Genomic DNA, 13,245 nt, shown 5'->3' on the forward strand with positions numbered 1-13,245 from the left:
AAGATTATTGATTGACCCAAATGGATGGTTCAATTGTTTCATGATGTGTCTCGTGTAATGGATGGTCCGAGGAGTGCTGGCGTTCCTTCCACGAGCAGCGGTGTCTAAGCAGCTCCCGGTTTTCACCAGCCCCCACCCAAGGCAGGATGGACTTTGCTGCAGGAAACTCGCATGTTGGTACTCTCAGAGAAGGACCTCGGCGACCACCAACTGAAGGAGTGCTGAGGTCCAGGAAAAGGGACTTTTCCTCTGTGGTAGAAGTTCAGGATGCAACACTAGGACGTAGTTTAGACTGAAGCTAAGCTGGAACTGAGAATAGACTGAGATCCAAATAGCTAGAAGATTGCGAGGACTTGGTGAATAGCCAGGGAGCACAGACATGGTTGCTGACTGACAAACAAGAACAAGTGAGCAAAGAGTTGAGGAGGTGGAGACTATATATACCCTCAGGAGAACATGCCAGAAGACTCCAGAGCCTGTGGACTTATAAATACAGGTGGACAGACACATGCCTGCCACCAGTCAGGGCCCAATTCTCCAGGAGGCCAGCTCAGAACAAGAGAAGCTGCCAGAGGACAAGCAGGCTGAGAGAAAGAAACATAGAAACATAGAAGATTGTCGGCAGAAAAAGACCACTGGGTCCATCTAGTCCGCCCTTTTAGTATTTTCTTCCTTATTATCTTAGGATAGATATATGTCTATCCCAGGCGTGTTTAAATTCTGTTATTGTAGATTTACCAACCACCTCTGCTGGAAGTTTGTTCCAGGTATCTACTACTCTTTCAGTAAAATAATATTTTCTTACATTGCTTCTGATCTTTCCCCCAACTAACCTCTCACTGTGTCCTCTTGTTCTTGAGCTCAGTTTTTTACTAAAAACACTCCCCTCTTGAACCTTATTTAGTCCCTTAACATACTTAAAGGTTTCAATCATGTCCCCCCTTTCCCGTCTTTCCTCCAGACTATACAGATTCAAATCCTTAAGTCTTTCCTGATATGGTTTATGCCTCACACCCTCCACCATTTTTGTAGCCCGTCTTTGGACCCGTTCTATTTTATCAATGTCCTTTTTTAGGTGAGGTCTCCAGAACTGGACACAGTATTCCAGATGTGGCCTCACCAGAGCTCTATACAGCGGGATCACAATCTCCCTCTTCCTACTGGTTATACCTCTAGCTATACACCCCAGCATACGATTTGCTTTCCCCACCGCCTGGTTGCACTGGTGACTCATTGTAAGGCTTTCAGAAATCATTACCCCTAAATCCTTCTCTTCTGAAGTCTTTTCCAACACAGTACTGCCGATGTGATACTCGGATAGAGGATTCCTCCTCCCCAAGTGCATTATTTTACATTTGGAAACGTTGAACTTCAATTTCCACTGTTTGGTCCATTTATCTAGCAAAGCTAAATCATTTTCCATATTACTGACACCTCCAGGAATATCCACCCTATTGCACACTTTTGTGTCGTCAGCAAACAGACAAACTTTACCTACCAAACCTTCTCCTATGTCACTTACAAACATATTAAAAAGAATAGGACCCAGAACAGACCCTTGTGGCACACCACTTGTAACCAGTCTCTGCTCAGAATATACACCATTAACAACAACCCTCTGATATCTCTCCTTCAGCCAACCACAAATCCACTGAACTATCCAGGGATTTAGTCCAATTTTCTCCAACTTCTCTATCAGCTCTTTATGGGGAACTGTATCAAAAGCTTTGCTGAAGTCCAGATAGGCGATATCCACAGCACCACCTTCATCCAGCACTTTTGTGGCATAATCAAAGAAATCAATGAAATTAGTCTGACATGATCGGCCCTCAGTAAAGCCATGCTGGTTTGGATCCATCAAATTGTTGATTCTTAGGTGATCCATTATCTTCTTTTTTAGAAGAGTTTCCATCATTTTCACTACTACAGATGTCAGGCTCACTGGCCTGTAGTTACTGGGCTCTTCTCTATTCCCCTTCTTGTGGATTGGTATAACATTGGCTGTTCTCCAATCATCGGGGACATCTCCTGTTAGCAGGGATTGGTTATACAGATCTGTCAGGGGGGCAGCAATCACAGATCTGAGTTCTTTAAGAACCCTGGGATGGATCCCATCTGGACCCATCGCCTTATTCAGCTTTAAACGGGCAAGTTCCTCTGCAACTTCAGCCTCTGAAAATACTGGAGCCGAACCCATATAGCTGGAGGCAATGTTGTGTCCAACCATCCTGTGATTGTGAAGGCCGCCTTCTGAAAACACTGAGCAGAAGTAACTATTCAAATAGTCAGCGACCGCCTTATCTCCATCAATAAACGTATTCTCCCCATTACTTATTTTAGTAATGCTGCAGCCATTCTTCTTCTTCTTCCTGTCACTTATATATCTGAAGAAGGTTTTATTCCCCGCAGTAACAGATTTTGCCATTTCCTCTTCTTTTGAGGCTTTAGCAGCATTTATAATCTGCTTTGCCTCCTTCTGTATACTTTTGTACGTCTCTCTGTCAGCTTCATTCCCAGTCTCCTTATACTTCCTATACGCTGCCTTTTTTCCTTTTACAATGGCCTTAACCTCTCTAGTAAACCATAATGGATTCTTCTTCCTTTTACTTTTGCTAACTTCTCGTACATATAGTCTAGTTGCCTTTAATATGACATTTTTTAATTCTGCCCACTGAGTGCTCGCCCCTGATGTTTTATCCCACCCTCTTAATTCTTTATCTAAATACTCCCCCATTTTATTAAAATCTGTCTTCCTAAAATCCAATACTCTTGTTGTAGTATGGGATTGGACGTAGTCAGTTTGTACGTCAAACCATAGACACTGGTGGTCACTGGAACCTAGATTTTCTTCCACTCTAACTTCAGACACCCGATCCACATTAGTAAATACTAAATCTAGAATGTTCTCTCCTCTGGTAGGTGACTTCACAAGCTGTTTCAGAGATGCCCCTGTAAGGGCCTCCATTACATTCTTGCTTTTACATGTAAGTGCAGAAGGGATATTCCAATCCACATCCGGCATGTTAAAGTCGCCCATAACTACAATGTCCCCCTTTAATGACATTTTAGTAATTTCATCCATCAGCATATTATCATAGTCCTCGCTTTGCCCCGGAGGCCTATAGACAACACCTATCCTAATAACAGATCCCTCTTTGGACTGCATACAAACCCAGAGAGTCTCCAGCTCTTTATATGTATTTTGGATGAGTGTCGATTTAAGACTATCCCTGACATATATGGCTACCCCACCTCCCCTTCTCTCTGCTCTGTCTTTCCTGTAGAGAATATATCCCGGTATAGCTATTTCCCAATCATTAGACTCTTTGAACCAGGTCTCTGTTACAGCAACAAGGTCCAAATCATCTCTAGACATAATGACATAAAGGGAGATGATCACAACACAGTGCGACCCAGAGCAGGTAGGGGGTAACGGACATGACAGCCTGCCGTTATAGCTTGAAATCCTTTTACGATAAAGGACATATAATCAAACCATTTTTCCTCTTACTGATATCATACAAGGACATCCAGATGGCTACAAGGGCATTTAGAGGGCAACAGATGGACTCTGGGCACCTCACTTGTGGCCTCAATAATCTTAAGACTTAAATTACTCTGTGTTGTGTGCTACAATGTCCTATAGCAGGGTGTAGGGCATGGGTTTGTGGGATTGAGGTCATGTAGCTTTGCCTCCAGCCAAAGGCCCACTAGGAGTCCAATAATTGAAGAAGAGCACTCGTTCCTTCTTCGCCCTTCTTAAAGCGAATGTACCTCTAGTTCATCACTTTTTTGTTTTCTACATGAATAGACTGGTGCCAGCACAGAGATGCCGGTGCAGCGGTCCTTTTTTTTAACCGCGTCCCATTTTCCACACATTACACCAGTCTATTATCGAGCACCAGCCGGACATGAAACACTGGGGACAGGCCCACCCAGTGTGACGAAGCCCACTTCTTTTTCCTTCCCTGGCCTAGCTATGACTGGACTGATTTGTTCCAGCCCCCTGGGGAGAAGGTTGGACTTGATGACTCCTCCCACAGAACTTTCTGGGGGCTTCTATGAGAAACCATGCAAGTTATACAGGTTTTGACTCAAAGTCCCAATACTGGACTATAATCCACTGTCACACGACAACTACTCTAGCAGCAAGTAAGCCGGGTATCTGGATACTGCACTAACCTGTAAAAGGGGTAAATGCATTGGAGACCTAGTAAGGGTTATCGTAGGGAGACAGTCAGAAAAATATATTTAGGGAAGAATGACGTGTCCCTATGGTTCCTCTAACACTTTAAACCTCACATACATTATCCTAATTTAAATTCGAGAAAATAGTTCTAATATAAACCCCCTCGTCACCGGCTTGTCATCTGAGCCATACAAATGCTGTGCTTTTTGTTGCCACCTTTGTCTTGTTCTGCATGGAATAGCGTCTGTGTGTTGTGATCACCACGGGTAAGAGGCTTGACAAGGGTAATTATGACAAGCTGTATTAAAGAGCCGCATTGTGATAGAAAAAGTAATAAAGCGAGAGCCCACTCATCTAACACCCATCGGAACGCCACCAAAGCCTGAAATATTAGAGGAGGGGGACTGTGCAATAGACGCAACCATTCTTAGCGGCACAGCTTGTCTGCAGCAGGGGAGGACTCTGCAGGAACTCTGTGATTGTCTCATAATTGGTCACGTTTTATGGAGGAAGAAAAAATATGTCATCAAGTTCTCAATGTATCGGACGTGGCCTGTACAGAAACTCTTCCCACGGCTATAACACTACTCATCGGAATAAGGGTCACCTGGTAGGAATATTCCAGGAATCCCATAGATGGTGATCAGAGCATTGGTTCTATCTCTGTCCTCCCACAATTCCATTCTTTGCAATATAGTTTCACGCACTGTCCTAGTCAGGACTATTCATCCCCCGCTGAGAATGTACAAGCTGCAAAAATAAGAATCAGCTCATTTTCTTTCTGCCACCCTAGTCATTGGCCCTAGGGTCTTCTGGTCTCTGGGGGAGGAGCCTGTAGTCCATTACCTCCAGGTCTCTGGGGGAGGAGCCTGTACTCCATCACGTGACCTCCAGGTCTATGGGCAGGAGCCTGTACTCAATAATTTCCTGGTCTCTGGAGGAGGGAGCTGTACTGTATCACTGCATGTTTTGTGATGAGGGGGGCTGTATTCCATCACTTCCTGATATCTGGGGGAGAAGCTTGTACTCAATCACTTTCTGGTCTTTGAGGAAAGGACTGTAGTCCATCACTTCCCGCATGTAATTCATTGTTTGCGTCCATGCCCTAGGCCTGCAGCGCCTCTTTCTCTTTGTTGCAGTAGGCCTAGGGCACTGTAACGCAATGGTATTGGCAGTTTGGGGTCAGGGTCGGGGGAGCTTACAGACTCGCATTTAAAGAAGTTAAGAAAACAATAAACACATAATTTACCTTTTACAGACTTAGAGGCCATATTCACACGGAGTATGACACTAACCGTTCTGTGACCCGGCCATGTCACAGAACGGCCGGTGTTAGCGAAGATCATCCCGGCCGGTACTGCAGTATCGGCACAATGATCTTCATTTCTGTTGAATTGGGATGCGGCGCATCCGCAGCTCCCGCATCCCAATTCACCATTGGATACAATGGAGAGTGTGGCCGGAGTCGCACTCTCCATTGTGTGACCTGTCAAGCTTGTACGGCCGCTATTCAATGTAAAGAAATGAAGTGGGGACAATGAAGAGGGTATAATGTGACTGTATAGCAATGTAAATTTATAAACCATTTTAGGTGTGTGGAAAGTCTGGTCTCCTATGAAGAAAACTGCTGGTCTCCAGCACTGATCACTGTCATCCCGTAACTCCATTCTCTGTAGTATAAGGCTGTGTGCAGACTATGTATTAGACCGGCCGTTCCGTGCGCGGCCTCATCAGAACTCCCCACAGCACACTATGGATCGAGCGTCCGGAGCCACTCGCTCCACAGTGTGAACTGACAGGGTTTTTTTGCAGCCACTATTCACTGAATAGCAGCTGAAGAAAACTGACATGACTTTTTTTGAACCAAGGCCCGGTTCCCATGTACGACGCCATCTAATCCTGGGCACCGGCCGGGGGTGAAGCACTGGAGCCGCGTTATAGAGCAGTGGGGGTTTCCTCCCACTAGGGGCAGGCTGGCCGGCCCTCCTGCAGTGCTTCCCCCCTGGCCGGAAAACCGATGTACCGGTGGTAAATTCATTTTAAATTTGTAGATTAATGAAGATCAGTGAATGGTTTTCACCATTTTCTTCCGAAAGCCTGAGCTCTTACTGGGAACCTGTCCTCCTATGAGAGCAACTAATCTACAACCAGATGCTTATTGCTTCCTCTAACACGACACATCCTGCAATATGAGGCACTAAAAGGGGTCATCAGTGTCAGCATCAACATGACTAGAAAGAGACAATCTTCTCCTGTACAATCCCTCTAAATCCACCCTCAGATATAAATTTTAACTTATAGCAGCGTCTTGAGATCTATGAGAGGCTGTATGAGCCAAGTCTTGTCCTGGTCGCCGCTTCTCCTTGATCCTCATAATCTCTCATAATCTGGTCATTCATCCCGGGCCTTGTGCTTCTCTGTTCAGATGTTGTAATTACAGAAACCATTCTTCACTGTGAAACAGAGAAAAGAAGACAACACAACCTCATCCTTTCATTATTTTTTTCTGGTTAGCCACTATAATAGATTCTTAAATATTTTAGGTTTTACATAAGCCACTAGTCTGTCTATGGCTATGTTCACACTATGGGGACATGTATGAAAAGGCGTAAATGCCTTTTTTAGGCGTAGATGGGGCAGATCGGCGTAAAAATATTTGCAAATGGTATTTTTGCGAATATTTTTTTCGCATCTGCCCCATCTGCGCCACCTTTGCCATTGGGGCGGAGAACGGGGCGTTACAGGGGGTGCGGCTGCACGCAGAGGGGACGCGGCCTCTGAGTACGTCGTATTTATCTTTTTTTTTGTGGAAAAATGATACTGAAACCTACGCCAGCTCCGAGCTGACGTAGGTTTCAGAAATTTTCGCATGGACAGGCTCCATGCGATCAAAATTTATGTAGAGGCAATGCGCCTCTAGATAAATCCCCTGAGCTCCGAAGCTGCAGGGACATTTGTAAGCCTGGCGTAAAAAACGCCGGACTTCTTAAATCTCCCCCTATGACTATGATTTTTCTTTCGTCTTTTTATTTTTTAAAATGATGTCCGTCATTTTGAGTTTTGGGCGGCCGTCAGCCTGTACATCGTCACTTGCTGGTCTCTAGGGAAGGTAGCTGTATTCCATCATTCCCAGGTCTCTGGGGGAGAAGCTTGTACCCAGGGGCGTAGCTAGGATTCATGGGGCCCCATAGCAAAAAGTTGTATGGGGCCCCCTGAATCCTGTATGCCCCCCCCCCGCCAAACACAGACAATGACGCACATATACAGATACACCACTGACATACACACATATATACGCTGTAATGTGATTACACTAGTGCTGATGTATACACCATGAGTACTGTACACAGGGAAATCATCTCAGTGTAATAAGAAATACTCAACCAGAAATAAAAGAGAATGCAGCAGATATTAGTGGTGAGTTCTTTTATTAGAGCCCAGCATTAATAGAAGCTGCTGCAGAACATCTTTGGGAGCAAACCTGTCAATCACTTGAGATACTACTGACATACACACACACACACACACATATACACCAGTGCTACAGACATTGCTGACATACACACACATATAGCCACAGATACATACACATACTGACAAATAAATATATACACAGATACATATATACACACACTGACATATACATATACCCACAGATACATATATACACTCACTGACACACACCACTTACAGCTCCCAGGCTTCCCCCCTCCTCCTCCTGTAGTCCAGGCTGATCTTCACATAGAAGTATTGAGGACCTTTGGGTCATGTGACTCAAAGGTCCTTCATCCCTCTCCTGTGCCGTCTGGCAGGTCCTGCTCCTCTGTTCAGCCTGCTCACCCGACACTACAGTGAGGGGGCTGAACAGTGCAGTGGCGGGTCCCTCTTCCACTGGACCCCTGGGGGAGCGGGGTACCTACCATGAAGGCAGGGCAGGCTTTCTCGGTCCCCCTTCCTGCAGGGGCCCCATAGCAGTCGCCTTCCCTGCCTTCATTGTAGCTACGCAACTGCTTGTACCCCATCACTTCCTGGTTTCTGAAGTAGAAAGCTGTACTCTATCACTGCCTGGTTTATGGAGAGGGGACTGTACTCCATCACTTCCTAGTCTATGGGGGAGGAGCCTGTACTCAATCACTTCCTGGTCTCTGGAGGAGGGATCTGTACTGTATCACTGCATGTTTTGTGATGAGGGGGCTCTACTCCATCACTTCCTAGTCTCTGGGGGAGGAGCCTGTAGTCCATCACTTTCTGGTCTCTGGGGGAGGAGCCTGTACTCAATCACTCTTTGCTCTTTGGGGGAGGGGCTGTACTTCATCACTTCCAGGTCTCTCTGGAGAAAGCCTGTATATCATCACTTGCATCCATGCCCAGGCACTGTAACGCAACGGTATCGGCGGTTTGAAGTTGGGGAAGCCTACAGATGAGCTTTTTAAAAATGTCTACAAAAGTTTAAGAAAACAATAAAGACAAAATTTACCTATTACAGACTTACTGTAGATTGAAGGAATGAAACTAATTACTCTTTTTATCAGTTTGGCAATGGTATTAATATTTTAATTTACTTTTAGTTTTTATTATTATTATTACTCTTTATATTTGTATATTTTGTTGTTGTTTTCGTGATTGTGTCATTCTTTATAAAAAGACCAAAATGAGAGAAAAAAGAATCTCCTTACGAACGTGTTGCTGAAAACCCGACTAGTTTTCCCCCTCCTGACAGTCATGTCACAAATCCATGATGTGTCATATTGACCCAACACACGAGGCCTAAAGAGCTGCTTTCCTGGGAAATAGAAGTCTTCGTACTGAGACAGAAATGTCAAAACCATCATCTTAATTTCAGAAAGAAGATTGTAGGATGATCATCAAGTAAAGTGACCAGCAGGGCACATTGTGATTCCCTGTAACGTCATCAGGACACTATCTATCTATCTATCTCCTATCTATCTCCTATCTATCTATCTATCTATCTATCTATCTATCTATCTATCTCCTATCTATCTATCTATCTATCTATCTATCTATCTATCTATCTATCTATCTATCTCCTATCTATCTATCTATCTATCTATCTAGGGGGGACATATTTGCATACATTTTCTTAACCCTATCCTGCTCTAAAATATTTTAAAAAAATTAGCAAACCATTTGATCAATTAGCGTGTACTCACCACATTAAAGGGAAAGTCCTACCCAATACAAAAAATGTAAGGGGGGACAAATAAACAAGTAAACTCCCCCTTGCCTCTCCCAAAACCATGCTGCTCCCAAAACCAAGTATGTCACATACTCGGCTCTTCAGATTGCCTGCCCAGCCAGTCAGTGACTGGGGTTATGTTCTGCCCCAGTCATTGATTGGCTGAACGGGCAATCACTCAGCTGGGGACGTGATGTTGCAGCTGGTAGAGCGGCAGGACGCCGGCGTCTGTCAATGGACCTAGGAGTGGCCCTACTGGGCACTAGGATAGGTAAGTTAACTTTGTTTATTATTTTCCTGCACCCCCCTGCCTTCCTCCTTTTTTTCTATTTGGTGGGACTTCTCCTTTAAGGTGACCTCAGAGATGGTTCCTAACACTGACACTGGCCTCTCTTGGACTAATACTAAGCATACACACTGGTCATGCAGTATCCAACTGATCTCTAATTAAAATACCCTCAGAGGTGGGTGGAGTGCATGGCATTCTCACGGAGCATAGCTAATTTGCATAATTCTTTCCAATGGTGTATTACCTGAAAGTATCCATTTACAAGAAATTAGAAGGAAAAACTGGACAGAGGATTTTTTTCCTTTTGGAAAAGAAAAATGAACTGCATACTTTTTGAACTTTTTAACTCTACAGTAAGTCTCCATATACCACCTGGATCTCTTTAATGAGAATCGGCAACCCTCTCTTAGTAAAACCGCCCCAAATCTCTTCTCGTAATCTTCCTTACAACCACTTGTACTTGTAGATTTTTTATGAAAACATTCCATACCCCAGTGGTGGAACTTAGAGGTTCTTGGTCTCGGTATAGATCAGTACATAATCCACCACATGCAAAATAAATGACTGGTGTCTTGTTATGGAGCAGAGAAACTCCTCTTGTGTTTGTATCTCTTTCAGACTCTTCCGAAGTGGTCTTACCATAGGGGTCGCAAAGGTTACCGCTGTGACTTGATCCATGAACCCCCCCAAATAAAAATTATTAGCATCTTATATGCATGAATCTGAATATAGTGCTGGTGTACCTCTAGGTGGCACTTGCATTGTCAGTGCAAAGTGAGAACCCATGTCAGGACGGGACTCAGAGACACTGGACGGGTGAGGCCTTGCACTGGCACCCGCCCCGCTGTCCCTGCCTGCTTACAATTATCTGCCCTAAGTGGCAGCGATAACTGGGCGCTAGTCCCTGACCTGAGTTCATGTAACACAGAAACGCAGACAAGAAAAACAAACAAAAGACAAGCAGGGTCGGTAACAATCGGTCGGTTTGGTACAAAATCAGTAGTCGGGAGAATAGTCAAAATTCAAGCCAAAAATTGGGAAAACCAGCGAACAACAATCAGGAAATAATGCTTGCTTAGTCACACTCTAAAGAGGCTCTACCGCAGGCAAGGGAGCATGATGGGGGCTGTAGTCTTATGGAGGCTGGAGTCCCAGCTTTAGGGGCATGGTCGGGGCAGAGCCCCCAGCCACCTGACAAAGCTGACTAGCCTAAAACACCTAAGCCGTTCGGCCAAGAAGTGGTGAAGCCCCAACTGGGGCAATAACTAAGGATGCCATCTGCGCGCCCTTGACCACCAGCGGGCTACCAGAGAGTCGGGTGTGCGCTCCTGAACCACCATGAGCCGGGCGCGTGACCCAGCTCTTGACATATCAAGGCCTTGCACAGGAGGTGGGAAGGGTGAGTGTTAATTTTTTCAGTTCAGATCTAAAATTTGCCCGTAAGACTCTAGTTGCCCCCTCCATGAGAATTCCTCATATTGTCACAGCCTCTGCTCCACTTTTATCCTTGATTCTGGATTGTCAGGAGAAAAAAAATATCGAAGAGTCGGAATTTCCTGAATACTTTTCAAACCATCAGAATGTTATTGCAACAATAAAAATAATAAACGAAAAGACAGAAAAATATTGTCCACGTAGCTTATCTGTCTCTTTATATTACCACCCTCCCCCCACCGTGTCCTCACCCACCCGTAGTAAATCACATTCCCTCTAATTCGCCATTAATAATGGATGCATTTTAATTGGAAAAAACATGCAGAATTGATTAAAGAAAAAGCTATCTGGAAAACAAAAAGATGAATTCCCTTTGATCCTGCAGAAGCCTGGCCCTCGGTTACAGATAGACGTTGGTATATGGGCTGAAGTCAGCGACCGCCATGCTTTGCAGAGGAATTGTATTGCCATGTAATTAATATGTTGTGGAGGTGGCAATTTCTAATAAATGTTTATTTTGTGATTCATGGGAACATTAGCACCTGCGGGTGCACACCTCTGCATCCTGCGCATGAAAAGCCCGCACGCCAGAAGGCAATGAGTCACCTCGCCACAAACCGCACTTCAGCTACTATTTCTACAGGCAGCCCGTTATAATATAAGAAATAATAATAAAAAAATCTGTCAAAAATACATTTCTTTGACCCTTTCATGGAAGCCCTGCCATCCAGGGCCAAAAATATAGCTTTAAAAAAATATCAATAAAATAATCATTTCTATACTAATCTCTCCGGTGGGAGGAAAGTTAATGAAGAATTGTTTGAATGTTTTCCTACCGAGACAAAGAGAATTAAAAGTATAAAAGACCAGGAAATAATAGCTGAAGTGAGACGCGGAGCTTCACGCCTGCATTGTCTGAGAGAAGGCCCTGTGGGGCTAATGCATTATAGTCTTAAAGGGCATGTCCACCAGGCCTGGGTTATTACTGTGTAACGCCTGGAGTAGTGGATTCACTGAACCGTCACTAGCGATGGCAATAACCTCACTAGGGAGCGGAGTCTAAGGGGCCGCTGGTTTTCACCAGAGCCCGCCGCAAGGCGGGATGGACTTGCTGCGTCAGGCGACCCCCAGGTCGCTACCCCTGGCTTGGTTGCCAGTGACGGCAGGCGAGGCGTGGCAGGAGCAGTAGGCAGGAGATAGGGCAGGCAGAGGTCTGTAGGCGTGATCGCAGGTGGCGGACAGGACTCAGGAACAATGGGAAGGCAGCGGGCAGGGACTAGGGACAAGGACTACGGACAGGAACAAGGAACAAGGACTACGGTCAGGAACAACAGGGAGCTGGGCCAAACGCTATGGGAAGCCTGCAGAGGCTCCAACACCTGTAGTGGGGCAGGGCTGGAATTTATAGGGAGGGATTAGTGCAACTTCCAATTAGGGGCGGACTGGCCCTTTAAATCTGAGACAGCCGGCGCGCGCGCGCCCTAGGAGGCGGGGACGCGCGTGCCAGTCGGCACAGACGGAGACAGGAGCGGGGCGAGGTAAGGCGCCCCCCCGGGGCCGAACAGGTAGCAGCGCCGGGTCCCTGCACAAGGACCCCGGCGGCTGCATGGGGCAGAGAGAGGTCGCGGCGGTGGCCCGGAGCACGGGACGCCGCCGCGGCCGTGACATACTGTACATTAGTGTAACCCTTGTTACATGTTTAGGGGCGACATAAACAAAAATTGTCCTAAATGTCATATAAAGGGACAAGAAAATTCAGGACCATGATCCTTTTGGGCAAGGCATGTTCTAACCAGGGCTGACCTCCTGCCCTAACTGGTAGTTTTTAGTTCCCATCACTTTGAAGGGAATGAATCAACTAAATACAGTGGTGCCTTGGATTACGAGCATAATTTGTTCCGGGACGTCGCTTGTAATCCAAATCCACTCTTAAACCAAAGCAAATGTTCCCATAAGAAATCTTAGAAATGCAGACAATTGGTTCCACACCCCAAAAATAATGATTTATTATTCTGAATAACATGTAAAACTAATAAAAAAAAACATTTAGAAACAGCTGAATATGTGATATAAGTTACTGTACAATCAGCATGTGGAGTAATGTATAGTAACTGTATAACCCTGATAACACAGCAG

The sequence above is a fragment of the Dendropsophus ebraccatus genome, chromosome 14, assembly GCF_027789765.1.
Source record: "Dendropsophus ebraccatus isolate aDenEbr1 chromosome 14, aDenEbr1.pat, whole genome shotgun sequence".
Lineage (NCBI taxonomy): Eukaryota > Metazoa > Chordata > Amphibia > Anura > Hylidae > Dendropsophus > Dendropsophus ebraccatus.